The sequence below is a fragment of the Pongo abelii genome, chromosome 7 (genome assembly GCF_028885655.2).
Source record: "Pongo abelii isolate AG06213 chromosome 7, NHGRI_mPonAbe1-v2.0_pri, whole genome shotgun sequence".
NCBI lineage: Eukaryota > Metazoa > Chordata > Mammalia > Primates > Hominidae > Pongo > Pongo abelii.
In genome coordinates this window covers 8,813,672-8,831,532 of record NC_071992.2, presented here as the reverse complement: position 1 = coordinate 8,831,532, position 17,861 = coordinate 8,813,672, and the positions used below count along the sequence as shown (strand labels likewise).

Genomic DNA, 17,861 nt, shown 5'->3' with positions numbered 1-17,861 from the left:
GATTGGGTTCAGGAGGCGGGACTCGGGGCAGAGCCCAGTAGACAGGTCTTAGGGTGGGGCTAAGGCGAGACCAAGAGAAGGGCTCAGGAGGCGGGGCCGGGGTGGGGCCTTGACTGTGTCGTAGCACATGACCGGGCGCTGCTCGGATTCTGGGAGGCGGAGGTTAGGGACGGGCCGACGTGGGGAGGGGCCTATTGTCGGGGAGGCGGGACCGAGTCCGGGCTGCGGGCTGCGCTCAGGAGGCGGGCCCTGGGGCGTGGCCAGGCGCTGCTCGGGCCCTGGGAGGCGGAGCTGAGGGAGGGCCCGGTGTGGGGAGGGACCCAGGGCGTGGGAGGAGGGTCGGCGCTGGTCTCAGGGGCCCAGAAGGAGCTGGGCTTGGGGCAGGACCGAGACAGAGCGAGGAGTCCCAGGTGTTGGAAGAGGAGCTTGAGGAGGGGGTCGGAGTGTGGCTCAAGTTCGGGGGGCGTTACCTGGGGAGGGTTTGAGGCAGGCCCAGGAGCGGGGCCACGGTCGGCCGAGGCGGGGCCAGGGGCGGGCCCCAGGATCCGGAGCTTCGCGCGAGTGGAGTCCGGGTTTGCGGCCCGGGAGGCGGGGCCGGTTAGGGCGAGAGTCTCTGGGATCGTGGGGTCAGTCCTTGGGCCACCATAGGCACTCTCGCAGTTCCTGCGCCTTCAGGAAGGTCTTTTTGGCAGGGGCCTTACAAGTGCGCGCTTCGGTCCGGGAGGCCTTATCCTAGCCACCTCTCCATCAGTGCCACCCCTCTGGGGCCCGACAGGAGGGAGTTTTCCCCCAGTTCCCCAGGCTTTGGACTGTTACCCAACAAGCCATTCGTTCACTAAATATTTATTAAGCACCTACGATGTGCCTGGCAAGGAAGTTGTAACAATGAGAAAAACTAGGTGTGGTCCCGGCTCTCCAAGGGCTCAGAGGCTCGTGGGAGAAGTGGACATTGAAGTAATTATCACACAAATAAGTATAAAAGTACGATATCTTCCAGGAAGGCGGGCACACAGAGCTAGCGGGGCTTCCAGAAGGAGTTTTGATCTTGCAGGGACAGGAAGTAGGAGTTAGCTCCTGCAGGGTGGGATGGGGGTGGTGGTGATACAGACGTGGGGACAGAGTGGAAAACAACAACAAAAAATAATTATTTTAGTTCAAAGTTTTTGTGTCTTGAGTTGAAAGGCAAGGCAGTTACCAACACAGTTCAAATTTCAGTACTGCTCCTGAAATACTGAACTGTGTTCAAAGTCTAAAACGTTTACCTCAGCAAACTCCTCATAAAACTCCATTTGGAGGAGTCCCGAGAGCTAATTTGTTAAGTATACTTGCAGAAGGTAGATAAGGAGACAGATTAAATCTTATTACCTCTTTCAGATGAGAGGTACTTGAGCCCTGCTCAGCTATGAGAATAAGAGAGGGGAATTAATTCTAATTGAATACACTTGTTCTCTCATAGCTGTTGTTCCCCCCCAGAACCAAATGAGCGCAAGATATTACAAAGAAAAAAAAAAGGTTCATCTTTTATTCCCCCAAACACTTTCATTTAAATCAAGAGGGTGGGGTGTGGTTCTTGCTGTGTTTTTAGACAGAATCAACAGTTTCTGGGTCTGAGATGTTGCATACATCCTCTCAGTCCCTGTATCCTGAGATGGAGTCGCCCGAGAATCCACAACAAGTCCTAACCAGGGATGGGTCTGGGTGATTAAGGAAGGTTGGCTTCAGAACTGGGCAAGGGGCTTTGCTTTTGCTGTTTTGATCAGCTCTCTGCCTGCAGGAGACAAGGAAAACCAATGGGAACAGGTTAGTTATAAATCCTGGGCTTATTTTATTAACTCACATAATAGCTATTAACTGCCTTTCCTTCAAGCAGCAAAAGGGCATACACGGTCAATGCTATAGTAAGTAACACTGTATTATGTTATACTAAAATATTAATAAATCTAGGTTGGCTCAGTCTTTCCTGAGTCCATAGATTGGAAGCGAATTGAGGAAGGACCCTAGCGGACCACAGAGCTGAGCCATGCACACAGAAGAAATCTTTTTTTCTTTTTCTTTTTTTTTTGTTTTTTTGTTTTTTTTTTTGGAGATGGAGTTTTGCTCTCTTGTTCCCCAGGCTGGAGTGCAATGGCACGATCTCGGCTCACTGCAACCTCCAGCTCCCGGGTTCAAGCGATTCTCCTGCCTCAGCCTCCCGAGTAGCTGGGATTACAGGCATGAGCCGCCATGCCGGGCCATTTTTGTATTCTTAGCAGAGACAGGGTTTGAACACGTTGGCCAGGCTGGTCTCAAATTCCTGACCTCAGGTGATCCGCCGCCTCTGCCTCCCAAAGTGCTGGGATTACAGGCGTGAGCCACCGCGCCCAGCCAGAAGAAATCTTTATCTTGGTGCGCGGGCTCTGGTGAGGGACAAATGTCATCTTTCTTGGATCTGAATCTGGAAGGATCAAGGCACTGAAGGGATTTTTTTGTTTCAGACAGTCTCCCTCCGTTGCCAGGCTGGAGTGCAGTGGCACGATCTCTGCTCACTGCAACCTCTGCCTCCTGGGCTCAAGCAATTCTCCTGCCTCAGCCTCCCAAGTAGCTGGGACTATAGACACGCATCACCATGCCCAGCTAATTTTTGTATTTTCAGTAGAGACAGAGTTTCACCATGTTGGCCAGGATTGTCTAAATCTCTTGACATCATGATCCACCTGCCTTGGCCTCCCAAAGGGCTGGGATTACAGGCGTGAGCCACCATGCCCGGCCTCATGGAAGGGATTTTTTTAATGTCACGTGGCTGTCACAGGTGCGGTGTGTTCGGATGCAAGTGAAGATTAGGACTGATGCTTAAAACCAAACGTAAAATTCCAGGTGGTGTTGATATGGGTTGCAGCATTAGGACAATCTGAGTGGTTTCAGTTGCAAGAGTGTGTGTGTGTATGTGCAAGAATTCACGTCAAGATTCAACTTCTGGCTTTGAGGGTCTCTTTAATAACAGCAATAACAATCTAAGGCAGTTTAACAGTATGGAATCGTTGCCTTTTAGAAGTTAAGCTAAGGGCAAGGAAGTTCAATCAGTACATTGAGGTTTTTCCTTTATCTCTCCTATGGTTAATGGTTTGTGCAGAAAAGGACCAATTGATTTCTTTCTAAAACGTTGCTTCAGGGTGTAGAGACCTTTATAGGTCATGTTTCAACTTACAGAAAATTTTATAGTTCATATATAAATTACGTTCAATGTGGACTTTGTAATAGGATTTAAGGTTAAGTAAAGTTTCCACTTTCCTTAGGCTGTTTGCAGTGCCCAGCAGGCCCCATGATATCGAGATGGAAGTTATGTTAAAGGAGGAGATTGGTCAGGGATGGGCAGAATAAGGAATATGGGCAGCTCAGGCTAATGATACAATGATTGAGATGTAGAAAGAGGACCAGGCACGGGATAACGCCTGTAATCCCAGTGCTTTGGGAGGCCAAGGCAAGAGGATCACTTGAGGTCAGGAGACCAGCCTGGTCAACAGAGTGAGACCTAATCTGTACAAAATAATAATAATAATTAGTTAGGCATGGTGGTGTGTGCCTGTAGTCTCAGCCACTTGGAAAGCTGAGGTCTGGGGATCCCTTGAGCCCAGGAGTTTGAGGCTGCAGTGAGCTATAATCACATAAGTGTACTCCAGCCTGGGTGACAGGGTGAGGCCCTGACTGAAAAAAAATGGAGTCAGGGAAAAAATTGGAAATCTTAATCCTCCGTATCCAGGAATGTGACCTTATTTGGACATAGGGTAGTTGTAGATGTAACCAAGTAACAATGAGTCATACTGGATTGGGGGCTGCTGGTGAGGGGGCAGATGCAATGACTGGTGTCCTTATAAAAGAAGAGAATGAGGGCCGGGCATGGTGGCTCATGCCTGTAATCTCAGCACACTTTGGGAGGGTGAGGTGGGCAGATCACTTGAGGTCAGGAGTTCGAGACCAGCCTGGCCAACATGGTGAAACTCCATCTCAACTAAAAATACAAAATTAGCACTGCGTGGTGGCTGGTGCCTGTAATCCCAGCTACTCAGGAGGCTGAGGTGGGAGAATCACCGGAACCTTAGAGGCAGAGGTTGCAGTGAGCCAAGATTGTGCCACTGCACTTCAGCCTGGGTGACAGAGGGAAACTCCATCTCAAATAAATAAAAGAGGAGAATGTCAGGTGAGGACAGAGACACAGGGAGAAGGCAGCTATGTGATGAGGGAGGAGAGATTGGAGCGATGCATCTACAAGGAACACCAAGCATTGTCAGCGGCCACCAGAAGCCAGAAGAGGCAGGAAGGATTCTCTCTCTTACGTGTTTCAGAGGACGCAAAGGCCGGCTGACACCTTGATTTTGGGCTTCTAACATCCAGGCCTGTGTGACAATACATTTCTGTTGTTTTCAGCCACATGTGGGGCCCTCGTTGTTGTTGTGGTTGTTTTTTTTTTTGGAGACGGAGTTTCACTCTTGTGCCCCAGGCTGGAGTGCAACAGCGCGACCTCGTCTCTCTGCAACCTCCTCCTCCCAGGTTCACCATTTTGGCTGGGCTGGTCTCAAAATCCTGACCTCAAGTGATCGGCCCGTCTCAGCCTCCCAAAGCGCTGGGAGTACAGGCATGAGCCACCACGCCCAGCTTTGTGGTTATTTTTTTAGACAAGATCCCACCGTGTCATCCAGGCTGGAGTGCAGTGGTACAATCTCAGCTCCTGCAGCCTTGACCTCCCTGGGTTCAGGTAATTTTCCCATCCCAGCCTCCAAGTAGCTGGGACTACACGCTTGGCTAATTTTTGTATTTTCTGTAGAGATGGGGTTTTGCTATGTTTCCCAGGCTGCTCTCAAACTCCTTGGGCTCAAGCCATCTTCCTGCCTTGGCCTCCCAAAGTGCTAGGATTACAGGCATGAGCCACTATCCCTGGCCCACCTTGTTAAAAAATAAGGAATTTCAAGATGGTGATGGCAGATTATGAAACCACAGAGGGGACTCTTCTGTGTCCCTGTGGGACTGTCCAGGTTGCAAGCCCATGAAGCCGGCCCTGGCTGCTGGGTTCTTGGAGTGCTGGACCTCCTGTGGCATGTGGCAAGGAGTTGTCATGGGTTGTCACGACATATGATGATCAACTACAGGAGACCCAAAGACCACTGAGGAGACTCAGTCCTTTCTCCGACGAATGGTTGTGTATGTCACACTAGCAACAAACAGAACCGCAAGAGCTCCTGTGACAATGCTGAGCATGATCACTGCGCCTTGTAGAGCAGATGCCCTCTGTACCTCCGCTCCTGTTAAGAAACAGAGGATTTTTAATTGTCTGATTATTAGGAGGCTGTTCTGGCTGCTCCTGGTTCCCTGGGAAGTTTCCCATCTAGCCGCTAGTGAGTATTAATTATGGAAATGAAATGTACATTTAACCCAAGAAAATGCTCACTCTAGAGAAATCTCATAGGGCAAGTCATTGAAAGCCGGTTTACTAAATGATCTCTTCGCCAAATGATCCATTTGCCTAATGACCACTTTGCCAAATGATCAATTTGCTGAAAGCCAATTGGCTGAAAATCTGCTTGTGGGATGTCCTGCTTATCAGTAACTGACAGTCAGATGCATCTTATCCCAGGCTCCCAGTGGGATGTGGGACAAGGGAGGGGCTACAAAATAGTTGTAGCAAAACTCCAAAACTTAAAAGGAAGACAAATCCTCCATAATTGCGTGAATTGGTCATTCATTATTTAGTTTTCTACAAAAGCGACTGCTTCCTCTATGTTCACAAGGAGATCATGGGCAGTGGCTTACAAGAAGAGAAAGGATGTATATCACCCCTACCTGCCTCTCTTTTCCTTTTTTTTTTTTTTTTATGCAGGAATAGGAGTGCTGTAACACAATCACAGCTCACTGCAGCCTCAAACTCCTGGGTTCCGGCCATCCTCCCACCTCAGCCTCCCCAGTAGCTGGGACTACAGGCATGTGACACCACACCCAGCTAATTTATTGTAGAGACAGAGTCTCATTATGTTGCCCAGGCTGGTCTCAAGCTCCTGGCCCCAAGTGATCCTCCTACCTCGTCCTCCCAAAGTCCTGGGATTACAAGTAGGAGGCACTGTGCCCAGCCCATTACTCCTTACATGTAATTGCTTTAAGCGCTCGTTAGATCACTGGACAGTATCCAAGTCTCTCCTGGCAAAAGGAAAGATAGCCAGTGTTTGTAAACAACCCACAAAAGAAGGCAACAGCAAATTCGGAGATGATTTTATTCTTCCTTTGTATCACCCAGATTGAAGGGGTTTGAAGATTTGAGAATTTGCAGTCTCGTTTCAGACTCTCCCCTCTCCTTTTTTCAGCATCGAGTGAACAGCAGGGTTTTGCTCCTCCCCTATGAACAGCTTTCTGTGCTATTGAAGGAGGGATGATTTCTGTATCTGGAAGGGGCATCTTGGGGGCAGACTGTACACAGTGATTTCCTGAGGACTGGAAGGATTACAGCCCGACTTTCTCCATAGGGTGCCTTCCCTTTGCCTAAAAGGCATTATGTAAAACGTTACCAGCAGGTCGAGGGATTCCCTACCTCCCGTGCTATCTCTTTGGAGCTGTTGGCATCTTGTTCCTGGGGCTCCAAAGCTGCTGGGGAACAGGATTGTTCTGCTTGAATTCTCTCCTCCCCACCATGAGACCACTTTTTGATTCTTTTCTATCTCAGGACAGAGCAGACTATGCTGACAGTTTTCTGGCAACTGCTTTTGTATCTCACCTGGCTGCTGGTCATAAGAGTTCATGAGCATTTCCTGGGTGACTGCCAGGGAGCCGTTGTGGGTTTGGGGGTGACTCCCAGGAGCTTACACATGAATGGGTAGATGTGGATGCTGTTAAAAGCCTCGGCCAGGTGATTCCTCTTGAAATCTGGCCCGAAAGCTCTGAATATGGTCTTCATATCCATGAGGACGTTATCAAAGCCATAGCTGCCTTTGTTGAAACACATTATATTTCTCTGAAAAATAATAACTATAAAAAAGACATTTTACCTTCCAATCCCCTGAAAGAAAACTGTCCTTTAGTTAATGTCATACTTGTTGGATCCATGAAGTCTTTGAGAATTTAAACTACAAGGACACTGCTCTCTGTGGCGGTGGAGAGAATACCAGGATTTAAAAGTCTTTAAGAAAGAGAATGTAGAAAGCGTACCCATTGGAAACAGCAAGATGATGATAATCGTTCTGACAGTAATAATAAGCTGAAATATATAGAGCTTACTATGTATCATGAATTGTTCTGAATGCTTCATAAATATATGTTACCTCCTTTACCTTCATGGCAGCCCAGTAAAGGCGCCATTCCCCATTTTACAGCTGGGGAAACTGAGTTACAGAGCTTATCCGCACTGAGTCAACAGGAGCAAATGCTAGATCAGGTCACTGAACCCAAGCATTCTGGTTCCAGAGCCAAATAGATGTATTTTTTATGGTGTAAAAACATATGCATACATTTTTAGGGGAAGGGTGGGGGTAGGTTGGGATGAGGATTCTGGGTAATTGCTTGATAAATGCCAAATACCTTTCTTGTCTGTCCCTCTTTTCAAATGATAAAGTAATGTCAATTGCAACAATTTTTTTTTTTTTTTTTTTTTTTTTTGAGACGAGGTCTAGCTGGAGTAGAGTGATGCAGTCATAGCCCACTGCAGCCTCAAATTCCTGGGCTCGAGCAATCCACCCACATCAGCTTCCCAAGTAGTTGGGACTACAGGCCCACACTACTATGTCCAGCTAATTATTTTAATTTTTGTAGAGATGGCAGGTGGCAGTGGGAGGGGGAGATCTCACTATGTTGCCCAGGCTGGTCTCAAACACATGACCTCAAGTGAACCTTCTGCTCAGCCCCGCAAAGCTCTGGAATTATAGGTCTGAGCCACTGTGGCTGGCTACAATACTGTTTATTTATATTTTAGACCAACTGATATTCTAGCATATAAGAAATGTGATGCTCTCTGTATATTGAAGAGTTGATCTAATATTTGGCCTGGTGTATACAGAAATTTCCTGTCTGCTCGGCTCTGGTTGAAGAAACCAGTCTGACTGTCTGTGAGGCTATGGAGCAGTCCATCAAGAATGAAAGCCCTCGTGCCAGGCACGTTGGCTCACACCTGTAATAGCAGCACTTTGGGAGGCCGAGGCAGGTGGATCACTTGAACCTGGGAGGCAGAGGTTGCAGTGGGGAGCTGAGATCACACCACTGCATTCCAGCCTGGGCGACAGAGCGAGACTCTCTCAAAAAGTTAAAAAAAAAAAGAATGAATGTCCTCATGATGGCCTCAAGCACATTGGTCCCTGAAGAGAGTCAAGGAAGGCCCACTTTACTCTGCACTGCAAAGCAGGCCGGTGGATAGGAATCTGAGAAGTGGATTCAGGGAGAGGCATTGACCCAAAGGATTTTATGCCTAATGGTCAGTTCAGCAGAAGATTAAACTGAGCACAGCATCCTCTTCCCTCAAACTATCTGGGTGGTCAGTGCGGAATGTTCTTGTCTCACTAAATTTCCTCATGCTACTGTCAAGATATCCTGTTACAAAACGTCATAAAGCAGGTTTACAAATAGGCCAGCTGACTGTGGAATTTCTCCTTGGCAGGGCCTTAGCTATGGGCGTGGGATTGGTGTGCAGTAATCACAGTGTTCCGGGCCACTTGAGGCATAAAATATACCTTAGGTGATAAACTGTTGTATTTTAATGTGAATATTTCCACCAACATTAAACAGTAACCCCATGAGTTTTCTAATACCTGTTATACTCTGGAGTTGCAACAAGCTAACATGAAGCAAGTTGCAAACATAATTATCACATTTGGCTCCTATTCAAAGCAAGCTTCTTCAAGCTGTACCTGGGGCAGTCTTCCCTCACATGAGGTTTATAACATCATTTATTTAATTATTTATTTATTTTTTGAGACAGATTTTCGCTCTGTCGCCCAGGCTGCAGTGCAATGGTGTGATCTTGGCTCGGTGCAACCTCCGTCCCCCCGGGGTTCAAGCGATTCTCCTACCTCAGCCTCTCAAGTAGCTGGGATTATAGGCACTCCCTACCATGCCCTGCTAATTTTTGTATTTTTAGTAGAGACGGGGTTTCACCATGTTGACCGGGCTGGTCTCAAACTTCTGACCTCAGGTGATCCACCCGCCTCAGCCTCCCAAAGTGTTGGGGTTACTGGCGTGAGCCACGGCGCCCGGCTATAGCATCATTTAAACTTTGTTTCTGCCATGAATTTTTAGTTGGTAGTTAACAAAAAATAGACCACCTCATTTATGTCTCACAGTTAGCATTGGTTTTTGTGTTTTCTTTAGGCTTGTTTTTTAATTGTTTTTAAAATTGTGAAACATGGTCTTGTTCTGTTGCTGAGGCCAGAGTGCAGTGATACAATCTTGGCTCACTGCAGCCTCAACCTCCTGGGCTCAAGCAATCCTCCCACTTTAGCCTCCTGAGTAACTGGGACTACAAACACGAGCCACCACTGCTGGCTAATTCATAATTTTTTTTTTTTGAAATGGAGTTTCACTCTGTCGCCCAGCAGGTTGGAGTGCAGTGGCGTAATCTCGGCTCACTGTAACCTCCACCTCTCGGGTTCAAGCGATTCTCTTGACTCAGCCTCCACACCCACCACCTTGCCTGGCTAATTTTTAAAATATATTTTTTGTAGCGGCAGGGATTCGCCATGTTGGCCAGACTGGTCTTGAACTCCTGACCTCAAGTGATCCACCTACCTCGGCCTCCCAAAGTGCTGAGATTACAGGCGTGAGCCACCACGCCAAGCCTAATTTTTAAATTTTTTGTAGAGACCAGGTTTTGCCATGTTGTCTAGACTGGTCTTGACCTCCTGGGCTCAAGTGATCCTCCTGCCTTGGCCTCTCAAAGTGCTGGGATTACAGGCATGGCCCTTATGCCTGGCCCTTAAAGCTGATTTTTAATAACAGCTTTACTGAAAGATAATTCACATACCATACAATTTACCCATTTAAAATGTTCAATTTGGCCAGGCATGGTGGCTCACACTTGTAATCCCAGCACTTTGGGAGGCCGACGTGGGAGGATCGCTTGAACCCAAGAGTTTGAGACCAGCCTGAGCAACATGGCAAAACCGTGCCTCGACCAAAAATACAAAAAAATTAGCAGGGCATGGTGGTGTGTTTCTGTAGTCCCAGCTACTCAGGAGGCTGAAGTGGGAGGATGCTTTGAGCCTAGGAGGTGGAGGGTGCAGTGAGCTGAGATTGCACCACTGCACTCCAGCCTCGGCAACAGAGCCAAACCCTGTCTCTAAATAAATAAAGTGTATAATTCAGTGGTTTTTAATATATTCACAGAGTTGTGCAGCCATCACCACCATCAATTTTAGAAATTTAAATTACCCCAGAAGAAACCCTGTATCCATTAGCAGTCACCCCTTATTTTCCCCAGACTATCCCCACCCCGGCTCCTGGTAACCATTAACCTACTTTGTTTCTTTGGATTTTCATATTCTGGGCATATATATATATATAGAATCATCTAACATTTGTCTGGCTTCTCTCACTTAGCCTAATGGTTTCAAGGTGTATCCAGGTTGTAGCATGAATCACCCTTCATTCCATATTTTGGCTGATTAATGTTCCATCACACGGGTAGACTGTACTTGTTTGCCCATTCATCTGTTGTTGATAGGCATTTGTGTTGTTGCCACCTTTTGACAGTCATGAATAATTTTGCTACGAGCATCTGTGTGTGTCTTTGTATGAACAGGCTTGCATATTTTTTGATATGGGCAAATGACAACCAGTGGCGGGGGTCCTTTGTGGTGAATATTTTGGTGATCTTTGTGTACTCTGTATAATGATGGGCCATGCAGGCTTGGGGGCAGCACTTAACCTTACATTTCTTTGTTTTTTTAAGATAGGGTCTCTCTCTCTGCCACCCAGGCCAGAGTGCAGTTGATGCAGGGCAGGGGAGCCCCGAAGTGTAGCATAGTGTGTTCGGAACTGGTGGGTTCTTGGTCTCACTGACTTCAAGAATGAAGCTGCGGACCCTCGCGGTGAGCGTCGCAGTTCTTGAAGGCGGCGTGTCCGGAGTTTCTTCCTTCTGATGCTCGGATGTGTTCAGAGTTTCTTCCTTCTGGTGGGTTCGTGGTCTCGCTGGCTTCAGGAGAGAAGCTGCAGACCTTCAAGGTGAGTGTTACAGCTCTTAAGGTGGTGCGTCTGGAGTTGTTTGCTTCTCCCGGTGGGATCATAGTCTCGCTGGCTTCAGGAGTGAAGCTGCAGACCTTCAAGGTGAGTGTTACAGCTCATAAAGACAGTGTGGACCCAAAGAGTCAGCAACAGTAAGACTTATTGCAAAGAGCAAAAGAACAAAGCCTCCACAGTGTGGAAAGGGACCCCAGCGGGCTGCCACTGATGGCTGGGGCAGCCTGCTTTTATTCTCTTATCTGGCCCCACCCACATCCTGCTGATTGGTCTGTTTTACAGAGAGCTGATTGGTCCATTTTGACAGGGTGCTGATTGGTGCATTTACAATCTGTGAGCTAGACACAAAAGTTCTCCTAGTCCCTACTAGATTAGCTAGATACAGAGTGTCCATTGGTGCATTCACCAACCCTGAGCTAGACACAGGGTGCTGGTTGGTGTGTTTACAAACCTTGAGCTAGATACAGAGTGCTGATTGGTGTATTTCCAATCCCTTAGCTAGACATAAAGGTTCTCCAAGTCCCCACCAGACTAAGGAGCCCAGCTGGCTTCACCCAGTGGATCCTGCACCAGGGCGGCAGGTGGAGCTGCCTGCCAGTCCCACGCCGCGCGCTGCTGTGTAGGGCACTCCTCAGCCCTTGGGTGGTCGATGGGACTGGGCGCTGTGGAGCAGGGGGCGGTGCTCATCGGGGAGGCTCGGGCTGCACAGGATCCCACCGTGGGTGGAGGGGAGGTTCAGGCATGGCAAGCTGCAGGCCCCGAGCCCTGCTCTGTGGGGAGGCAGCTAAGGCCCGGTGAGAAATCGAGCACAGCAGCTGCTGGTCCAGGTGCTAAGCCCGTCACTGTGCAGGGCCGGCGGGGCCAGCTGGCCGCTCTGAGTGCAGGGCCCACCGAGCCCATGCCCACCCGGAACTCGCGCTGGCCCGAAAGCGCCGTGCCCAGCCCTGGTTCCCGCTCACGCCTCTCCCTCTACACCTCCCGGCAAGCCGAGGGAGCCGGCTCCAGCCTCGGCCAGCCCAGGAAGGGGCTCCCACAGTACAGCAGTGGGCTGAAGGGCTCCTCAAGTGCTGCCAAAGTGGGAGCCCAGGCAGAGGAGGTGCCGAGAGTGAGCTCCAGGGCTGCCAGCATGCTGTCACCTCTCAATAGCACGTGAGAGTTCTTGCCTTTGTCCAGGAAAGAATTCAAGGGCAAGCCGGAGGTGTAGAAGAAAACAGCTTTATTGAAGAGGCAGCGTTATAGCCCTGTGACTGCTCCTGTAGGGCAGGGCTACCCTGGAGGCAGAGAGTAGCGGCAGAGAGTTTGCAATCACATTTATACCCACTTTTAATTGCATGCAGATGAAAGGGCAATTTATGCAGGAATTTCTAGAAAATGGGTAGTAACTTTTGAGTCATTGGGTCATTGCCATGGAAAGGGGCAGTAACCCCCGGGTGTTGCCATGGCAATAGTAAACTCACATGGCACACTGGTGGGCATCTCTGATGGAAAGCTTCTTCTGCCCCAGCCCTGTTTTAGCTAGTCTTCAATTTGGTCTGGTGTCGAAGCCCTGCCTGCGGAGTCAAGCCCTGCCTCCTGTCTTACAGTGACGTGATCATGGCTCACAGCAGCCTCACCACCCCCGGGGCTCAAGCAATTCTCCCACCTCAGCCTCCTGAGTTGCTGGGACCACAGGCACGTGCCACTATGCCCAGCTACATTTTTTTTTTGCATTTTTTGTAGAGATGGTGTTTCAATGTGTTGCCTAGGCTGGTCTCAAACTCCTGGGCTGAAGCAATCTACCCTACCTTAGCCTTCTAAAGTGCTAGGATTACAGGTGTGAGCCACTGCACCCAGCCCAACCTTACATTTTTAATCTCAAGTCACTTCTCACTAGGTTTTGATTTCTTCTTTAAAATGGTGGAACTAGGAGCATGTATTTTATAAGGTTGTTGGGAAGGCAAAAATGAAAGAACTGCTATTCAATGTTTAGTGAAGTGCTATGCTCGATTTTGAATAATGAAGTTGGTGTTTATTTTTTATTATTTGTTTATTTATTTTTTAGAGACGGGGTCTTGCTCTGTTGCTCAAGCTGGTGTGTAGTGGTGCAATCACAGCTTACTGCAGCCTTGACCTCCTGGGCTCAAGAAATCCTGCCACCTCAGCCTCCTGTGTAGCTGGGACTACAGGCATGTATCGCCGTGTCTGGCTATTTATTTATTTGTTTGTTTTTTGTAGAGATGGGGTCTCCCTATGTTGCCTGGGCTGGTCTTGAACTCCTGGCCTTAAGCAATCCTCCTGTCTTGGCCTCCCAAAGCACAGAGATTACAGGCATGAACCACCATGGCCAGCCTTATTTTTATTTTTAAATCAGCCTTGTCAAGTTGAATTGGTCATTAATCTTGTATAATGGTAATTTGGGGCAGCATTGGTTGGGCGGGGGGTGGGGAACATTTAGGACCCTGTGGGCTACAACTCGTAGTGTGTGCACTTATTTTATTTTATTTTGTTTTGTTTTGTTTTATTATATTATATTATATTATATTTTTTTGAGACAGGGTCTCACTCTGTTGCCCAGACTGGAGTGCAGTAGCATGATCTTGGCTCACTGCAACCTCTGCCTCCCAGATTCAAGCGGTTCTCCTGCCTCATCCTCCAGAGTAGCTGGAACTACAGATGCGCGCCACCAGGCCCAGCTAATTTTTTGTATTTTTAGTAAAGATGGGGTTTCACCATGTTGGCCAGGCTGGTCTCAAACTCCTGACCTCAGGTGATACACCTACCTCGGCCTCCTAAAGTACTGGGATTATAGGCGTGAGCCACCGTGCCCGGCTGTACACTTATGTTTGATTTTTGCAGAACCACCCTTCCCTAATGGTTGTCTCCTAGATCCAAGGTGACTTTATTCATTTTAGAATGATCTTACCCCATTGATACTGTAACCAGAGTTGGCATACATCACGATTGGCAGAACCCGGTCATGTTTAGAGAGATGGAAGTGTTCTGGAAACTCCTCCTTCTTGTAGACGTGGAGGTGAGGGTACACATTCTTCATTGCCTGGTAAAGGCCTTCCTCTTGCCCCTGTTTGGGCAGGGGCATCCCAAAGCCACCGTAGCCCACAATATCAAACTTGACCAAGTCCCTGAACTTGATGTAGTTGGACAAGGGGATCTTCTTGACATTGGGTCTCTTCTTCCCGGTGGTCATCCCATGGTGTCATGTGATGATGACGCTGAGGTGCTCTGCAGGCTGTGCTTCTCAGTGGCTCCCACCAGATACCCGATGGTCCTGTCGATTTGCTGAATCATCAACTTCCTGTTCCCTGCCTCTGGCACAAATTGATGTCCCACGTTATCTGGCTCTTTGTAGTACAGCTTCACAAAGTCAAAGTCTTCCTTAGTGAACCAGTTCATGATAGTATCCATGTTCTCCCTCCGCTCTGTCTCATTGCTGTTTGGGTGAGTGTAGGACTCCACCAGGGACAGCTTGACAGCCTCACCCTCGTATTTAGCACCTCCCCTGGAATAGTGGAATGATGCCGCTTTGTTCCGCTGCAAGTACAAGAAGAAAATTCCATCAGGGCCATTTCTCATACCTTTCTCACAATCAGCAAAGCTCGAGTTGCCTACATCTGTGCCCCAGTCCAAAAGCATAAAAAATATGTGGTCTTTGGAGTCAGACAGGGTGGAGCTAGGATTCTAGGCTTCCCCAAGATCTCACAGCATCTACAACACTGTTAGTTACAAGATGTGCTATTATTTTATGGGCTACTAAGCAGAAAAATGCTGCCAATGAGACCGTGACGTTCCAGTGATTGTAAGGTGTATTCCAACTTCAGAGATGGCAAAATGAAAAATAATTCCTTTGAATAGAGGGAGACAGTAATTTCTGAGTTGTTGGTGGTGAATCTGTGCATGTGTGTTTTTTATATACATATAAACACAAATATATATACATATATGTATACACATATATATACACACATGTTTATATATATACACACATATATACATATATACATATATACACATATATACACATATATACACATATATACATATATACTTATGTATACACATATATATACATATATATACACGTATATATATGTATATATAGTGGTGCATTGGTACAATCATAGCTCATTGCACCCTTGAACTCCTGGGCTTAAGCGATCCTCCCACCTCAGCCCCTTGAGTAGCTGGGGCCACAGGCATGTGCCACTATACCTTTTTTTTTTTTTTTTGGAGACACGGTCTCACTCTGTCGCCTAGGCTGGAATGCAGTGGCACGATCTCAGCTCACTGCAACCTCTGACTCCTGGGTTCAAGCAATTCTCATGCCTCAGCCTCCCAAGTAGCTGGGATTATAGACACGTGCCACTGTGCCCAGCTAAGTTTTGTATTTTTAGTGGAGATAGAGTTTTGTCGTGTTGGCCAGGCTGGTTTCAAACCCCTGAGCTGAAGTGATCCACCTGCCCTGGCCTCCCAAAGTGCTGAGATTACATGTGTGAGCCACGGCGCCTAGCCCTAATTTTTTTTTTTTTAATATTTGTAGAGATGAGGTCTTGCTATTTTGCCCAGGCTGGTCCTGAACTCCTGGGTTCAAGTAATTCTCCTGCCTCAGTCTCTTAAAGTGCTGGGATTACAGGCGTGAGACACCGCACCCGGCAGGTGGTGAGTTTTAAAATCTCCCAGTGTCTCAGTGTTTCTACCTGTAGAATGCCAAAAAGTAGATGGCATCTTTGTGAGGATTAAGCAGGCTAGCTTTTTTTTGGTTTGTTTGTTTGTTTCTTTATTTGTTGACACAGAATCTCTCTCTTGTCATCCAGGCTGGAGTGCAATGGCATGATCTTGGCTCACGGCAACCTCCGCCTCCTGAATTTAAGTGATTCTCCTGCCTCGGCCTCCCAAGTAGCTGGGATTGCAAGGCCAGCTAGCTTTAAGATACAGTGTTGGGCATCACATTTTGGCACGGAGCAGGCACTCTTTTCTTTGCCTGCAAGTGGGACTAAGCCACCACAGGCCTTCCCTGGTGTGTGCAGTGGGTGATGAATGCTTGCCTGCTCAGCACCAACTTCCTGGTGGGCTGGGTCACATTACTCTGACTCCCCCTTGAGCTTCAATCTGCGCCTGGTTCAAGATGTATTGACTCAACCCGAGGATCCAGAGGTGGGATGTGGCTCTGGCCTGGCCAGAGGACCGAGGATGCTGCATGCCATGGCTACAGCAACTGGTTCAGCTTTGGGCTCATGTCCTAGTCAGAGCCAATGAGATGTAATCTTGGGATATCTGCTGGGCTGTTGGGAAGGGGACAGGCTGCCCTGCTCATCCCCATTCCTGATGCTGAAGGATCTGAGAAAATCACTTGTAAAATTTGGGGGTGTTTGGAAGAAGGGGAGACTGATGTCTCCTTCTCTCTACAGACATCTGATCAGCTGCAGAGCTTGACTAACTTACCCAGAGGTAGAATGATATGGTGGTTAAAAGTGTGCTCTGGGCCGAGATCTTGCCACTGCACTCCAGCCTGGGCGACAGAGTGAGACCACGTCTCAAAAAAAAAAAAAAAGTGTGCTCTGGGCTGGGCGCGGGGGCTCATGACTGTAATCCCAGCACTTTGGGAGGCTGAGACAGGAGGATCGCTTGAAGTCAGGAGTTTGGGATCAGACCCTATTTCTAGAAAAATGTTTTTTAAAAATTAGCTGGGTTGGTGGTGAATGCCTGTAGTCCCAGCTACTCGGGAGGCTGAGGTGGGAAGATTGCTGGAGCCTGGGAGTTCAAGGCTGCAGTGAGCTATGATCAGGCCACTGCACTCCAGTTTGAGGGACAGAGAGAGACCCCATCTCCCTAAAGAACAAAAAAGTGTGCTCTGGTGCCGCACTGCCTGGTTAGATCCTTTGTCCACCACTTAGATGCATGTTATATAAATGCTCTCCTCAGTTTCCTCGTCTGTAACTTGGGGATGATAATGCTGCCCCATGAAGTGATTGTGGGGACTAAATGCATGTGGGCACATTGGTAAGTATTCAACAAGCTTGATTTTTCCTGGAGAGGGAGAAAGAACATGCAGTGAGGTGACATGCTCAAGTGCTTTGGGGCAAGGATTATTTCCTCTGGCTTCTGCCTCCTGGGAGTTACTAAGGAGGGATCTGAAATGTGTCTTCAGACCCCAGAGTTGGGGACTGCAGAGGGAAATTGAGATCAGGGACCCCAGTCTGGCAGAAATGGCTGCAGCATTGGGCATTGTGTTCCTTCCATCAGAGGCATGGGATGTGTTGCAAACAGTCATGAAATGTGACTGAATCGTGCAAGGGAGCCGTGTTCCTAGGGTCGCTGCTTGAGACAAAGACCCCTGTCAGTGGAACCTGGTGACCTTCACCCTTCTGTGTCAGGCTGCAGACAGCAAGAGATGGCAGCAGATTACACCCAACAGGAAAAGGGCCATTGCCATCCCACATGTTGCCATAGGAGGAGATGACGTCTCTTCCCTCTCCTCCAGCAGTGTCAGCTGGGGAAGAGGTGGGTGGGTGTGCACAAGAGTAGACTGCAGACCATGCCCCTTCTCCTCCAGTCTGCTGGGGCCCCGAGAGAGTCTGCAGCCTTTGGCCAGGGACTGGCTGATACAGGAGAACAAAAGACCTTAGGCTGGGATAACATGGTGGTGCAGTTCATCCTCTGGAGCTCCCTGTGAGATCGGACTGGAGCCC

The 17,861-nt window shown here is 48.3% G+C and overlaps 1 protein-coding gene and 1 pseudogene across 1 annotated transcript in view; both read left to right on the top strand.

Annotated features, from left to right (window-relative positions):
* The window catches only part of LOC134761888 (chitobiosyldiphosphodolichol beta-mannosyltransferase-like), a 966,630-nt gene that overhangs the window by 18,742 nt on the left and 930,027 nt on the right, over positions 1–17,861 (top strand). The gene's annotated exons all lie outside the window — the stretch shown is intronic.
* The window catches only part of LOC129047687 (small ribosomal subunit protein eS24-like), a 106,176-nt pseudogene continuing 89,119 nt past the window's right edge, over positions 805–17,861 (top strand).